The following is a 14,314-nucleotide window of genomic DNA, read 5'->3' as shown; positions in this document are numbered from 1 at the left end:
CCCCATCTATTTCCCATGAAGCGATGGGACCAGATGCCATGATCTTTGTTTTCTGAATGTTGAGCTTCAAGCCAACCTTTTCACTCTCCTCTTTCACTTTCATCAAGAGGCTTTTGAGTTCCTCTTCACTTTCTGCCATAAGGGTGGTGTCATCTGCATATCTGAGGTTATTGATATTTCTCCCGGCAATCTTGATACCAGCTTGTGCTTCTTCCAGCCCAGCATTCCTCATGATGTACTCTGCATATAAGTTAAATAAGCAGGGTGACAATATATAACCTTGACGTATTCCTTTTCCTATTTGGAACCAGTCTGTTTTTCCATGTCCAGTTCTAACTGTTGCTTCCTGACCTGCATACAGGTTTCTCAAGAGGCAGGTCAGGTGGTCTGGGATTCCCATCTCTTTCAGAATTCTCCACAGTTTATTGTGATCCACACAGTCAAAGGCTTTGGTATAGTCAATGAAGCAGAAATAGATGTTTTTTTCTGGAACTCTCTTGCTTTCTCCATGATCCAGTGGATGTTGGCAATTTGATCTCTGGTGCCTCTGCCTTTTCTAAAACCTGCTTGAACATCTGGAAGTTCACGGTTCACATATTGCTGAAGCCTGGCTTGGAGAATTTTGAGCATGACTTTACTAGCGTGTGAGATGAATGCAATTGTGCGGTAGTTTGAGCATTCTTTGGCATTGCCTGGAGTAACAGGCAAATTTGACTTCCTACTTTTGCATTCCAGTCCCCTATAATGAAAAGGACATCATTTTTGGGAGTTAGTTCTAAAAAGTCTTGTAGGTCTTCATAGAACCATTCAACTTCGGCTTCTTCAGCGTTACTTATTAAGTTGCAGGCATCCTTTTTGTAATCTTAATATGAATCCTTTGTCAGAAATTAAGAATATTTTCTCTCAGTCTGTGACTTAATTTTGATTTCCTTCATGTTTTCTTTTTGGACACAACTGAATACGCACACACAACTAGGTTTGTGAGCCACCTCCAATTACTATCTGTTTGCTGCTGCTGCTAAGTCACTTCAGTCGTGTCCAACTCTGTGTGACCCCATAGATGGAAGCCCACCAGGCTCCCCCGTCCCTGGGATTCTCCAGGCAAGAACACTGGAGTGGGTTGCCATTTCCTTCTCCAATGTGTGAAAGTGAAAAGTGAAAGTGAAGTCGCTCAGTAGTGTCCGACCCTCAGCAACCCCACGGACTGCAGCCTACCAGGCTCCTCCATCCATGGGATTTTCTAGGCAATAGTTGTTCCAGCACTTTTTACTGAAAATTTCTTTTCTCAGAGTGAAATGGATTGACCTCTTTGACAAAAGCAATTGACATTTTACATGTAGATTTAGACTTAAAATGTATATTTTGTGCCACTGACATTTTTGTCATAACTCCAAAATCATATATGGTCATTCCAGTCTTATAGTATGTTTTGAAATTTGGTAGTAAAATCTTCCACATTTGTATTTCTTCTTCAAGACCATTTGAATAGTCAATATACATAGGATATGGATTATATTTCAACATAAATTTTAGAATCTTTGTGTCAATTTCTATAGAAAATTCTGCTGTGATTTTGACTGAAAGTGAGTTGAATAGTTGGGTTAATTTAGGAGAAATAGTATCTTAAATTAAGCTTTCACACTCATTAATTAGCATGTTTCTTAATGTATCTTGGATTTGTTCAGCTTCTTTTACCAAGAAAAGATAGCTTTACTGTGTTTTACACATTTGTCAATTTATTCCTACATTTTTAAGTATTTAACTATTTTATAAATAATTACTTTTAAATTCAGCTTTCCAGAGTATATTTTATTTTTTTTGCTATTCTATTAATATGCCATTGATGTTTGTATATTGACTTCTTAATCCAACAACCTTGCTAAATTATTATTTTTAGTTAAGTTCTTTACAGATAGTTTGGCTTTGCATTTTTGATACACACAAGTATATCATTCTAAAAATAAATATATTTCTTATTTTTTCAAATTTAGATACTGACTTTATGTTTACTCCTTTTCTATATACTTCAATGTTCTAGAATTTGACAAGAATTCATAAAGAAGTTTCCAATAAAAGCACTAAGATAGCTAATGAGAAATTTTATAATAGATAATAATGATTCCTATAATACATTCTCTGATCCTGAATTTCAACTGCAAAGGGCAGGATTGTTCTTAAGAATGTTTTTGTGCCATAAAGAAAAACACGAAAATATGGAATACATAGAAGGCATGTGTGAGAATGTGGGGAGGATTAACAAAGGAAAAAAAAAGGATTTTTGTCCTAGAAAACAAATAAAAATAAATATTTTTATTATATCTTTTATCTCTATATTCATTTTCTTTTTTTCCTTTTTTCTCTCCCTTTCTTTCCCTTTCCTTCCCCTTTTGCACTAGTTAGGAACTGCAGAACAATGTGGTGTTTCGAGCGTACTTTCTTCCTTTCCATGTATCAGGGAGACTTTCATCATTATTCGTCATTAAATGTATTTTCTGATTATCTGCAGGTTTTCTATTAATGCCTTCTGTCAGTTTGAGAAAGTTTTCTTTTTTATTCCTAGTTTTCGAAAATCATTTTTATCTTTAACTGGTTTAAATTTTAATTATTTTCTTAATCTGTTGAGATGATCATGTTTCTCCCTTTAGGATGTCATTGTGGTCACTTATGATGACTGACTTGTGAATGTTAAATCTTACCCCACTTTTCAAGGATAAAATTTATTAATCATGAAGATCTTTTAATATACATTCAGTTCAGTTCAGTTCAGTTCAATTCAGTCGCTCAGTCGTGTCCGACTCTTTGCGACCGCATGAATCACAGCACGCCAGGCCTCCCTGTCTATCACCAACTCCCGGAGTTCACTCAAACTCATGTCCATCGAGTTGGTGATGCCATCCAGCCATCTCATTCTCTGCCATCCCCTTCTTCTCCTGCCCCCAATCCTTCCCAGCATCAGCGTCTTTTCCAGTGAGTCAACTCATCGCATGAGGTGGCCAAAGTATTGGAGTTTCAGCTTTAGCATCAGTCCTTCCGATGAACACCCAGGATTGATCTCCTTTAGAATGGACTGGTTGGATCTCCTTGAAGTCCAAGGGACTCTCAAGAGTCTTCTCCAACACCACAGTTCAAAAGCATCAATTCTTCGGCGATCAGCTTTCTTCACAGTCCAGCCCTCACATCCATACATGACCACTGGAAAAACCATAGCCTTGACTAGATGGACCTTTGTTGGCAAAGTAATGTTTCTGCTTTTTAATATACTATCTAGGTTGGTCATAACTTTCCTACCAAGGAATAAGTGTCTTTTAAATTCATGGCTGCAATCAGCATCCGCAGTGACTTTGGAGCCAAAAAAAATAAAAGTCTGACACTGTTTCCACTGTTTTCCCATCTATTTACATTACTATTATTATTATTATTTACATCTATATACATTACTACATTTAATTTGTTAATATTTATAAATGATCTTTGGAATGAAGGATATCATTTTACTTTTTTTTTCTTTTAATATCTTTGTCAGGTTATGCTGGTTTCATAGGGCTTCGCAGGTGGCTCAGTGGTAAAGTATGCCTGACAATGCAAGAGATGCAGGAGACTCAGGTTTGATCCCTGGGTCAGGAACATCCCTTGGAGGAGGAAATTGCAATCCATTTCAGTATTTTTGCCTGGAAAATCCCATGGACAGGAGCCTGGTGGGCCAAAGTCCATAGTGTCACAAAGAGTCAGATATGACTCAGTGATTGAGCATGAATGCACACTAATTTCATAAAATAAATATGGCTGTGTCTTTTCCTCCTCTGGTTTCTGAAATATATTGAATAAAAATGGCATTTTTTCTTATATATTTGAAAGAATTTCTTTTTTGAAGTAATTTTCAATTCTGTTGAAGTACCCCATTCAGTTGCTTGGTATTCATCTCTAAATTTCTTAACATATTTGTAAAAGGTATTTTAAAATCATTGTCTAATATTTTCAGTAGCTGGTTCACCTCTGGATCTGCTCCTATAAGCTATTTTATCCTTTGGAAACATTAAATGAGTGTTGTTTTCATACTGGTTTGCTGTCGTTAGTTTTCTTGCTTGAGTAGTACTATCATTATATACTGGATATTGTGCATGATAGTTAGTGGACAGTATAGATTAGTCCTGATATGAGGGTAGTTAAATTACAGGTGGATTATTTTGTCACATACTGACTTGTTTTCTTGCTTTACAAAGAATGGATTTATTTCAAATTTGCCCTTAGTTGTTGGGCAAAGAACTTGTTAACATGCATACGAAGTAGTTTTAATCTTTACTGTTTGGTGATCTCAGCTAAATACATGGCTTGATTATTAAGGTTTCTGGACTCTGTTTAGGTCAGAACTCCACTGTTTCCTTAGCATTCCTTAGCATAATCTATGTATAATCAGAAATCTCGCTTGGCTGCCAGCCCTTTATCAGCGGTTCCACGCAGTTGTGTTTGCAGCCCCAAAACACAAAAGTGTCTTACTCTGCCCAGTGCAAATCCCCTTTCTGCTCTCAAGTGTACACATGGGACATCTCCATTGGCAGAAAGGGTGAATAAGTTACACTAGGTTTTTTGTTTCTACTTTTCCTCAAAGATCTCAGCCTTACACTGACTGATGCCCGATGCCTAAAACTAGTTTTCCATCTAGTAAGAAGTTAGTCTAATGTCAGTTTCTCTGACAAGACTGAAACAAGAATTCTTCCATTTTTCATATGCAACCAAAATGATCTGCCCAGTCTAATCATATGCAAATCTAATTGTGTCATATCCATCCTAAAAATTAGTAAGTGGCTGCTTATTATCTTTGTAATGACGTCTATACCCGAATGTGCCTTTAAAAGCCCCTAAAGAATATGATATCTGCCTACCTGCCTACTCTAATTCTCACCATTCTCTATCTCACAAATATCTTTGCTCTAACTGCGCTAAAATGCATTCCTTTCTCATTTATAGACCCTTACACACACTAGTCCCTCTTCTTGGAAAATTAATTTCTCTTCTTTTTCTAGAGAGCTCTCATACATCATTGAAGACACCACCTTTAGCTGGAACTCTTTTCCTCATCTCTGAAACAGGGTAGAACCGCAAGCTACAGTGCTATCTAAATTCCTTGTAATTCTGCCACCATAGCATGTATCCCATAGTTCAGAAATATTCCTTTAATCATTTGTCATCACCACTCTATTGCAGCCTGATGAATGCATTGCCACAACTTTTTAATTTATACCTGTACTTCTAAACCTTATCATACTCTCTAATACAGTGTGTATTTAACAGGTACATCTTAAATAAGTGATCAGTCAGTTTGTTTGTTTCTATGTGCTTTTCAGAGCAGATGTTTTTCCTATTTATCTTGGGTGAAATTAAAAGCTAATTAAAAAATCATAAATACTTATTGTTCTAAGTGTGTTCTAGGTGATACAAAGGTCTTCAATGAAGTATATAGATGAAGGCTTATTACTTTACAAGAATAATGTCTAAAGGGGCAAGCAATTTACGAAGCATTTTGAAAGACATAAAAATGCCAAAGAGTTGTTATAGATAATATGGTTCTCTGTTAATATTCAGAGTTCTAATATAAATTTTCATAACTAATTTTCATAGTTTGAAAATGTTCTGACATTTTTCTTTAGTTCCCTTTGAAAGATTTCCTTGCAGAACTGTGAAATGCTTATTCGCACACAACAGTTATTTTTAGGAACAAGACCGTTAGAATCACAAGGTTTCTTCATTCCTTTCCCACCACTGGTATAGAATTCTCAAACCAGTTTAACAGCTTAATACAAGATTGACTCCTTTTCCCTTCCTCTAAATTCCCCAAGAGAGTTTAAAATGCATTTTCTAGGTTTAATACCCAAATAAAAAATAGTACCCAGGGGTGAAATCCTAGAATTTCACCTGAAATCTCTGGAATTGGTCTCTATTTTGAAAACTAGGAATGTGAAGTTTCTGATAATATGGGAAGACTTTGGGCAAAACAAGGTCTCACATAAGAATGTACCATTTTGATCTCATGAAAAAAAAACCTGATACCAGGCTAAGGCATGTCAATCACGACAGAATGGAGCAGGTTTCAGAGTACATGCCTTGAGTTTGATGATTTAAAGGGGAACAGAGCTCGTGCCCCTCAGCTTCACAAAGTCTGCCACCAATGGCTCCCAGAGGGTGGACATACCTGCCTTCCTTTACTTGGGAAACTTGGAAGTGCTCAAGAGTAATTTTCTTGCTCCAAGTGAGAAAAATTAGAGTCTTTCCTGTTCTAGACAAGTGACTATTTCCTCCAAAAAACCACAGATGGCACAGAATTGTGATAAAGATACAAACTTATACATTGCCTTCTTTGAAGCTAAAAAATAAAACACTGATGCTCTATAGATTCTCTCAGCTCCAGGCAATATATAATGCTAGGGAAGGGTTGAGGGATGGAAGGTTAAAAAATGTTCTGACATGTGTTGGTACTAGGGTAAGGTTGGAAGTAGACATTGTTCTTATAGTCACATGTCCTCAGAAATCTGGGTCCTTTCTGGTCAGAAAAGTAACTGCAGTTCTGTCAGAGGGCACAGCAATTGCATGAAGAGAGCACAGAGTGCATGATCCAGTGACTCAAGACCTTTGCAGACTGGACCAGCTTGTAACAAAGATAAACATCAGTAGTGAAAAGTCCAGTTTCCCAACTATGTTGAGACTTTGGCCTACCCACACACATCACACATTAACAGACATTTGGGTGCTAGGCTCATTAGTCCAAAATTATAGTCCACAGTGGTTCTAGCAAACGTGGTATATTGGACACACATGTTTACCCCATGTGCTTCCTAAATCCCATGAAATGACCAAAAGGGTGTGAAATCAACCCCAAAATACAAACAAAAAACCTTAAAAGGAGGTGAAAGCTACTAATATTGTAACTAGGAAAGTAGTTCCTGACTGAATGAACTAAATAGAAAATGAAAACAGGGAGCACAAAGAGCTAAAGAAAATGCAAGCCAGGTTACACTAGAGAAGACCAAAGTTTAGAATTTGGAGACAACAATGAGTTCTGAAAGTCAGGGTTTGGTTGAGGATGAAAGTTCCACGGGGGATAGGGGATTTTGTCTGTTTCACAGACAATCACTTCCACACTACAGAAAACAACGCTTGGCATGTAGTAGGCATTTGGTAAGTATTTATTGAAAAGATTAATTACTGAATTCAAGTCTGCATAAGAAACAACTAGGCCTCTACAACCTGACAGGTGAGTAGGTTTAATGACTGAGGAGGTAGAACAGAGGACATCTGGGTTTGGAGACACCAGACACAGCAGTGGGTGAGGGTAAAGACTGCATGAGAGTCTATATACTGAACACTGGGATCCCCAGTCCCTATCTGTTTGGTTCCAGAACACTGAAGCCAGCTTTATATTCACTGGGAAGAATATTAGATAATTCTTCTCTGGGAAAATCAGTCCTAGCAGAAAAGACCTTCAAGTACTGACAAGAATCCCTAAATAAACATCTCTCTGAAATAAAAAAATTCCACCGAACACCTCCCTTTTCCTCTCTTTCTCTGTCTGCCTTTCCCTCATCCTCTCTCTCCCTATTTCTCTCCGTCTTGCACACACACTATTAGATAGTCCAGTGGATCACCAAACATTTGAGGAAAGTCCCTAAGAGAACTGACAAAGATCAAAACCAACAGACAGAGAAAAAATTACACTAGAAAAATACAGACAGTCTGGGAAGGCTAAATAGAATCAAGAAAAAAAAAGGCTATATTATATTCAGATAGATAAATGAAATTACTGCTTCTCCGAAAGAAGAGACAGTTATAAAAAAAAAAAAGTGGAACATTTAGAAAACAAGAGTGCTCTTGAAAAAATATACATATGACAAAGGAAAGGGAAAATTCAGAAGTTCTGGAAAATAAAACTGAGCAACTCTCCAAAGACTCAAATAAAAGAGAAATAGAAACTTCAAGAGAAGATAATTCAAAAGGTGACTGAGAAAGTCTAGTTTATAAATAAAAGAAGTTCTAAAAGAGAGAAAAATGAACAGGACAAAATTTAGAGAATAAAATTGCTGAAGAAATAATTCAGAAAGCGACCCACAATGTTTTCTTTTTTTGCAAAATGAATGAAGTACAAACCACACCAAGACCTCCACATGAAACTTCAGAACCCCGGGCACAAAGAAATTATCCTGCACACTTCAAGGGAAAACCATACACGAAAATAAACTCAAAATGGATTAAAGACTTAAAAGTAAGACCGGGTGCTATAAAACTCTTAGAGGACACACAGGCAGAACACTGTCTGACATAAATCACAGCAAGCTCTTTTTTGATCTACCTCCTGCAGTAATGAAAATAAAACAAAAATAAACAAATGGAACCTAATGAAACTTAAAAGCTTTCGCACAGTAAAAGAAATCATAAACAAAATGAAAAGACAACCCTTAGAATGGGAGAAAATATTTGCAAATGTAGCATCTGACAAGGGATTAATCTCCAAAATATATAATACAAAGAGTTCATACAGCTCAATGTCAAAAACAAAAGAAAATAACTACCCAATCACAAAACTGGCAGAAGATTTAAACAGACATTACTCCAAAGAAGATACACAGAAGGCCAAGAGGCATATGAAAAGATGCTCACCATCACTTATTATTAGAGTGAGGCAAATTAAAACTACAATAAGGTATCATCTCACACCAGTCTGAACAGCCATCATCAAAACATCTGCAAAGAAATGCTGGAGAGGGTGTAGAAAAAAAGGAATTCTCCTACACTGTTGGTGGGAATAGAAATTAATACAGACACTATAGAGAACAGTATGGAAGTTCCTTAAAAAAAACAAAAATAGAGTTACCAAATGATCCAACAATCCCACTCCAGGGCATGTTGTTTAGTCACTCAGTTGTGTTCAACTCTTTATGACCCCATGGACTGTAGCTTGCCAGGCTCCTCTGTCCGTGGGATTTCCCAGACAAGAATACTGGGGTGGATTGCCATTTCCTTCTCTAAGGGATCTTCCAACCTAGAGATCAAACCCATGTCTCCTGCATTGACAGGTGGATTCTTTACAACTGATCACCAGGGAAGCCCACTCCTGGGCATACATTGGAGAAAACCATAATTTAAAAATATACATGCATCACAACATTCACAACAAAGAGGAGAGTGAAAAGGTTGGCTTGAAGCTCAACATTCAGAAAACAAAGATCATGGCATCTGGTCCCATCACTTCATGGGAAATAGATGGGGAAACAGTGGAAACAGTGTCAGACTTTATTTTTTTGGGCTCCAAAATCACTGCAGATGCTGATTGCAGCCATGAAATTAAAAGACGCTTACTCCTTGAAAGGAAAGTTATGACCAACCTAGATAGCATATTAAAAAGCAGAGACATTACTTTGCCAACCAAGGTCTGTCTAGTCAAGGCAATGGTTTTTCCCGTGGTCATGTATGGATGTGAGAGTTGGACTGTGAAAAAGCTGATCGCCGAAGAATTGATGCTTTTGAACTGTGGTGTTGGAGAAGACTCTTGAGAGTCCCTTGGACTGCAAGGAGATCCAACCAGTCCATTCTAAAGGAGATCAATCCTGGGTGTTCGTTGGAAGGACTGATGCTAAAGCTGAAATTCCAATCCTTTGGCCACCTCATGTGACGAGTTGACTCATTGGAAAAGACTCTGATGCTGGGAAAGGTTGGGGGCGGTAGGAGAAGGGGATGACCGAGAATGAGATGGCTGGATGGCATCACCGACTCTGTGGACATGAGTTTGAGTGAACTCCTGGAGTTGGTGATGGACAGGGAGGCCTGGCGTGCTGTGATTCATGGGGTCACGGAGAGTCGGACACGAGTGAGCGACTGAACTGAACTGAACAGGACATGGAAGCAACGTAAATGTCTACTGACAGGAATGGATAAAGAAGATGTGGTATATACATGCAATGGAATATTACTCAGCCATAAAAAGAATGAAATAATCCTTTTGCAGCAACCTACATGGACCTAGAGAATGTCATACTGAGAGAAGTCAGACAGAGACAAATATATGACATCACTTATATGTGGAATCTAAAAAAGGGGTACAAATGAACTTATCTACAAAACTGAAACAGACTAGTAGAATACAAATTTACGACTACCAGAAGGTAAGGCGGGGAGGGATAAATGAGGAGACTGGGATTGACATATGCACACCACTATTTACAAACAGATAACTAATGAGAACCTGCTGCATAGCACAGGGAACTCTACTCAATGCTCTGTAATGGTCTATATGGGACAAAATCTAAAAAAGAGGAAATCACATGTCATCTACAAAAAATCAGGAGTTAGAATTGTGTCAGAATTCTCCAAACAAAATAGAAAAACAATAAACATTTACACTGGAAACTAGAAAGCAAGAGAATAATGCTTTTAAATTTTTGTGGAAAATTAATTTTCGTCCCAGAAGTTCTTTTTCAGCAAGGTTATCACATCCCAAACAAGCAAAAACACCCAGGCACCTTTTCTTTAGAAGGTTCTAAACAGTTTCTCAAATGAAGGCATAAACTAAGACAGTTTACAGAATTCAAGGAGAGGACACTGGAAAGAGTAAAGAAAATATCCAGGGTAGCTTAGCAGTAGGCCCAGGGGCCACTAGTCCACATTTGAGTGGGACAAAATGAGTTGTTCAAAAAGAAATGTATTAATAACTAACAGATAACCTCCTGTGTTTGAATTTTCAGATAACATATTTTTTAAGAGTCTAGGGATGTTGAACAGAGAAGGCAATGGCAAGCCACTCCAGTACTCTTGCCTAGAAAATCCTATGGATGGAGGAGCCTGGTAGGCTGCAGTCCATGGGGTCGCTAAGTGTCGGACATGACTGAGCGACTTCACTTTCACACATTGGAGAAGGAAATGGCAACCCACTCCAGTGTTCTTGCCTGGAGAATCCCAGGGACGGGGGAGCCTGGTGGGCTTCCGTCTATGGGGTCGCACAGAGTCGAACACGACTGAAGTGACTTAGCAGCTTAGCAGGGATGTTGAAGAGTTCAGAGATGATCTACTGATAGGTACATAGAGACCTGTGTAAAGATTAAAAAAGACATTTATTAAGTCCAGGAAAAGTAACATTTGTATAAGAAATAAAACAGTACAATGAAGAAGCACTCCTGAAGCGTAAACATGCCTCATCTGCAAATAAAATTTATACAATCATAACAGTTTAAAGACTGAGTATTGACCATATTTTGAGCCAAATACGAAATGACTCTACTGGTTGGGTGGGTGAGGGATTGCATGCCTGTGTGTTTGGGAAGACTGTTTAAAGAAGCTAAATTCTCAATCTGCACAGTAGAAAATAAACAGGCATTATAGGCAGCTAACTAAATAAGAAATTTGCCCATAAGTATGTATGTGGAAATAAAACACATTATACAAGAATATCTTTGATCAAAATAAAACTGAATTGAAAGAATTCACCCATATTTAGGACATGAATTCTAAAGAACTAAACATATTGAACACAGCTCTGTTCCTTAAATTCAAATTATTTTATTACCATCTAGTTAAACCAGCCAACTTTCTAGCTAGGGTTGAAATGATTTGAGAGCATTTGGGGATGTCCCAGAGGCTCCTGACCAAGACATGGCACAGACACCAAACACTTGCTGAATATGCATGAAAAAAATTTAGAAAAGTAAACAGGAACTCATAAACCTGATTCATTTCTGGGAGAGAGACTGCAATTCTGGGACTCAGGGAGAGTTATGTTTCATTATATACTTTTTGCAGTTTGGATCTTTTGTTTACTATGTGCATATATTAGCTCTTTAAACAAGGCTTTAATTTTTTTTTAAAGTGTAGAAAGCGTAAGATAAAAATTGACGCACCCCAAATATATAACTACTTTCATTTCTTTTTCATACCTATGATTATCTATTTGATACATATTTTGCTACAGCTACAGATCTATTAAAGATTACTTTCGAAGGCTATGTTTGTGGCCAATGCACAAAACAACATATTTGGGAAAAAAAATCTTAAATTCATCAAACTGGGTGCATTTCCTTTCTCCCACTTCTAAATCCCCTGAAGACATATTTGCATATTTGCTTATAATAGTGTAACCTACTATTTTACTCATTATTCCAAAATACATGTTTATGCATATTTTCCCTGTTACATCAGGTCTAGAAATGCTCATTAGGTGGTTTTGCAGTGTCTCCTTCAACCATTCCCCTACCTGTGACTGACTTTTAAAAACCAATCTGCTCCATTTCAGGAGTGCAGTTTGCCTTTTCTGTCAGTTTCAGGTTTCCCTGGTGGCTCAGATGGTAGAGAACCTGCCTGTAATGTAGGAGACCTAGGTTTAATCCCTGTGTTGGGAGGACCCCCTGGGGAAGGAAACAGCTACCCACACCAGCATTCTAGCCTGGAGATTTCCATGGACTGTGTAGTCCACGGCCTCCCAAAAAGTCGGACAGGACTGAGCGACATTCACTTCACTGTTACTTTCCTTTTCTGTCAGTTTACCAGCAGGTGGCGCTGGATAGCAGCTGTAAATAATCTGGTTTAGAACACTGCTGGGAGATCACTTTCTGTAGAGTGACGGTACTGGGTCCAATCAGGGAAGTAATTTCAACTGTTTTCTTGGTGGTGAACACGAGTTTTCCACTATGCCAAGCATATTCTCTTGTATGCTTCCTCATGTGTCAATTCTAAACAGATTTTCACGATGACTGCCAGGAATTAGGGTTACTGTATGTGGTCCTGACAGGGAGAAGACCCCACTCAGCAAGGACCCCACTCTTGATAAAGCAATTGCCTCGAGCTTCACCACAGTGCTCTCCTGTGCTCCATCACATAACCTTTCAACCACCAGGCACCCATCCTGCTCTGTGACAAGTCCTGTCCTGAGTCCTTCCCAGAAACTATCCCCAAACATTTCTTACCACAGCCCTATCAGATCTGTATTATTATCCACCTGTACAGATGAGAAAACTGAGGCCTGGGGCGGGTAAGTGACCTGTTTAAACTTCTACAACTAACCGACTGCAAAAGAAGTCCAGAACTTGCAGCCAGAGACACGGGTTTGAAACCTGGCTCTTTCATGGAGTGATTATTTGTTGCTTAGGAGGATTTAACATCACCAAACACTTGTTTCTGGCATGTAAAATGGAATAATAATGTGTGACTCATCGAGTCATATCAAACAAGAAAATATAGGCATGGTTCCTAATAGAGTTGCAGGCCTAACATAAAAACATCTCCAATACAAAGCATAAACAAATAGCCGATCAAGATTCTTCTTCCTTTCTGACTCAAATGCCTTTCAGACTGCCATGCCTTTCTCCCCCTTTCTAATTTAAGATTCAGAGCTCTTACTCCTATAGGGCCCTTCATTTCTCTATTTCTTTAATCTGCAGTACTGCATAACCCTTCTCACTCTGGATTAATTGTCACTTTTCAGAAGAAACCAGAGGTCATCATTTCAATCACAAATTACTTATGCTCTGCTGGTGTTCCATACTCTCTTAGGACCAACATTTAAGGGGGAGTAATGGGAAAGGTTGGGGGCGGGAGGAGAAGGGGACAACCAAGAATGAGATGGCTGGATGGCATCACCGACTCTGTGGACATGAGTTTGAGTGAACTCCGGGAGTTGGTGATGGACAGGGAGGCCTGGCGTGCTGTGATTCATGGGGTCGTGGAGAGTTGGACACGACTGAGCGACTGAACTGAACTGACTGTATACCTTGGAGAATTTTGAGCATGACTTTACTAGCGTGTGAGATGAGTGCAATTGTGCAGTAGTATGAGCATTCTTTGGCATTGCCTTTCTTTGGGATTGGAATGAAAACTGACCTTTTCCAGTCCTGTAGCCACTGCTAAGTTTTCCAAATTTGCTGGCATATTGACTGCAGCACTTTTACAGCATCATCTTTCAGGATTTGAAATAGCTCAACTGGAATTCTATCACCTCCACTAACTTTGTTCATTGTAATGCTTTCTAAGGCCCACTTGACTTCACATTCCAAGATGTCTGGCTCTAGGTCAGTGATCACGTTATTGTGATTATCTTGGTCGTGAAGATCTTTTTTGTACAGTTCTTCTGTGTATTCTTGCCACCTCTTCTTAATATATTCTGCTTCTGTTAGGTCCATACCATTTCTGTCCTTTATCGAGCCTATCTTTGCATGAAATGTTCCGTTGGAATCTCTAATTTTCTTGAAGATCAATCCTGGGTGTTCATTGGAAGGACTGATGCTAAAGCTGAAACTCCAATACTTTGACCACCTCATGCGACGAGTAGACTCACTGGAAAAGA

This window comes from Moschus berezovskii, chromosome 11, assembly GCF_049115385.1.
Source record: "Moschus berezovskii isolate FMDL1 chromosome 11, NW_MosBer_1.0, whole genome shotgun sequence".
Taxonomy (NCBI): domain Eukaryota; kingdom Metazoa; phylum Chordata; class Mammalia; order Artiodactyla; family Moschidae; genus Moschus; species Moschus berezovskii.
The sequence above is the reverse complement of the archived record's forward strand: the minus strand, read 5'-3'. Positions refer to the sequence as shown.